This window comes from Octodon degus, unplaced genomic scaffold, assembly GCF_000260255.1.
Source record: "Octodon degus isolate 3935 unplaced genomic scaffold, OctDeg1.0 scaffold00082, whole genome shotgun sequence".
Taxonomy (NCBI): domain Eukaryota; kingdom Metazoa; phylum Chordata; class Mammalia; order Rodentia; family Octodontidae; genus Octodon; species Octodon degus.
Genome location: NW_004524658.1, coordinates 10,662,160 through 10,665,033, shown reverse-complemented (window position 1 = coordinate 10,665,033; position 2,874 = coordinate 10,662,160). Strand labels below are relative to the sequence as shown.

At 49.8% G+C, this 2,874-nt stretch overlaps 1 pseudogene across 1 annotated transcript; it reads left to right on the top strand.

Moving 5' to 3' along the window:
• The first annotated feature begins 245 nt into the window (after nt 1–245).
• LOC101593338 lies at nt 246–1,581 on the top strand (annotated as a pseudogene). Its single transcript, XR_002822229.1, has one exon. The product of XR_002822229.1 is annotated as an alpha-enolase pseudogene (transcript).
• The last annotated feature ends 1,293 nt before the right edge of the window (nt 1,582–2,874 follow it).

Below are 2,874 nucleotides of genomic sequence, written 5' to 3'. Positions count from 1 at the left end.
CCAAGAGCTCATTTGGGGCCAGCAAATTATCCCCTCTTGCAAGTGTAGTAACATATTATAGCTCCATCTAAGAGAAGCTGTGCGTATGTGTATGTAGAGAGAAATTAACACAAAATGGAAAAGCCATCTTTATTTTTTTTAAAAATTAAAAACCTGGGGCGGCATGCAGAGCACCTCGCCACTTCAACGCGCATCTCGGTGTGTGTAGCACCCTCATTTTTCTTCCTGGGCGATGAGATCCGGTAGCCAGAAATCCAACATGTCGATTCTCAAGATGCATGCCCGAGAGATCTTTGACTCCCGTGGGAACCCCACTGTGGAAGTTGACCTCTACACCTCCAAAGGTCTCTTCCGAGCTGCTGTGCCCAGTGGGGCCTCCACTGGCATCTACGAGGCCCTAGAGCTGCGTGACAATGACAAGACCCGCTACCTGGGCAAGGGTGTGTCAAAGGCTGTTGAGCACATCAATAAAACTATTGCGCCTGCCCTGGTTAGCAAGAAACTGAATGTCGTGGAGCAGGAGAAGATTGATAAGCTGATGATCGAGATGGATGGGACTGAAAACAAATCCAAGTTCGGAGCGAATGCCATCCTGGGAGTGTCTCTCGCAGTGTGCAAGGCCGGCGCCGTGGAGAAGGGGGTGCCCCTGTACCGCCACATCGCCGACCTGGCAGGCAACCCCGAGGTCATCTTGCCTGTGCCTGCCTTCAACGTGATCAACGGTGGCTCGCACGCTGGCAATAAGCTGGCTATGCAGGAGTTCATGATCTTGCCTGTGGGCGCGGCCAGCTTCAAGGAGGCCATGCGCATCGGGGCTGAGGTCTACCACAACCTGAAGAACGTCATCAAGAAGAAGTACGGCAAGGACGCCACCAACGTGGGCGATGAGGGTGGCTTCGCACCCAACATCCTGGAGAATAAGGAAGCCCTGGAGTTGCTCAAGACTGCCATTGGGAAGGCCGGCTACTCGGACAAGGTGGTCATCGGTATGGAAGTGGCTGCATCCGAGTTCTTCAGGTCTGGGAAGTACGACCTGGACTTCAAGTCTCCTGACGACCCCAGTAGGTACATCTCACCTGACCAGCTGGGCGACCTCTACAAGTCCTTCATCAAGGACTACCCAGTGGTGTCCATTGAGGACCCCTTCGACCAGGACGACTGCGGCGCCTGGCAGAAGTTCACGGCCAGTGCTGGCATCCAGGTGGTGGGCGACAACCTCACAGTGACCAACCCCAAGCGTATCGCCAAGGCCGTGAATGAGAAGGCCTGCAACTGCTTGCTGCTCAAAGTCAACCAGATCGGCTCAGTGACCGAGTCCCTGCAGGCGTGCAAGCTGGCACAGTCCAACGGTTGGGGTGTCATTGTGTCCCACCGGTCCGGGGAGATGGAAGACACCTTCATTGCTGACCTGGTGGTGGGACTCAGCACTGGGCAGATCAAGACTGGCGCACCTTGCCGATCCGAGCGCCTGGCCAAGTACAACCAGATCCTCAGAATCGAGGAGGAGCTGGGTAGCAAGGCCAAGTTCGCCTGCCGGAACTTCAGAAACCCCCTGAGCAAATAGGCTGCGGCAGGCCAGAGCCTGGGCCTCGGGCCCGGGTAGTTAGGTCCCTTCCTGCCACTGCTTCTGTGGATGCCATCAGGGCCACCCGGAGCCCTTGACCACAGCTGTGATCGTCATGCTTGTCACCTTGTGTCCCACCACGTCTGGAGGGAGCCCTGTGTGCGCCTCAGGCCAGGTTCCCAGTGGTTCTGTTGTGAAATAAACCCCAGCGCCCAGGAGGACAGCATGTGTGTAGAGTCAAAAAAAAAAAAAAAACCACTTTAACTCACAAAAAAAAAAAAAAAAAAAAAAAAAAAAAAAAAAAAAATTAAAAACCTATTTGATCTCTCTTTGTCCACATCCTTAGCTTCCTACAGTGAAGAATTTTATTTTTTAATTTTTAAAAAATTTATTTAATACAGGGTCTACAGGGTTTCACTACACAGATAGGATTTGTAGTGATCCTTCCTGTTTTTCAGCCTCCCAAGTTCTGGGATTACAGGCGAGTGCCACCGTACCCAGTCTCTATCACCTACTTAGTGCATCCCTGGGGGTGGGGCTGGCACAGTATGCTGGGGATCAAATCTCGGTCCCTGCATCTGCCTAAGCAGATGCTTTAATCTGAAGAGCTATCTGGCCAGCCCTCAGTGAAGTACTTTAATGAAAGGCTGGCTGTTCTCAGAGGACTTGAGCATTGTTGCTCTTTGTTGCTTTGGTGTTGAAAAGTTACAAAGTAGATGAGCTTAGGTAAACAGATACTCACGTCTTTCAATTTATTTTGTGTCCTATTTCAGGTTTTATTTTAAATATACGTGGCACTTTTCTGTATTTATTCTTCTGGTGGTTATTACATCAATTTAAGAAATATAAATGAGCTCATTCCACTCTAGTCTTCTGTGTGAACATTAGACTTCAGGCTGCTATTTCTCTATGAAACTCTGTTTAAAGAAAACTTTTCTAAAGATCAATGTAAGCTTTATTTTATTTTTTTTTTTTTAGCGCAATTTATGCTTTACAGCAAAATCGAGAGGAAGGAGCAGAGACTTCTCACACACTGCCTGCTCCTCCACTGTCCACTTCCCCAGCAGAGTGATCTATTCCTCACGGCGGAGGAATCTGCACAGACACAGAATTGTCATCCAGAGTCTGCAGTTTGCATTAGGTTCTCTCTTGCTTTGTCCTTTCCAGGGGTCTGGACAGATGTCTACTGCTGTCCATAGAGCAGGATAGTAAGGTCAGTGTGCTTTATTAACCCCTTTGAAAGACCTAGATGGTCATGTACAGCTCACAGTGTGTCGTTGTGTCATCTGAAAGTTCCAACACCCCCTCCC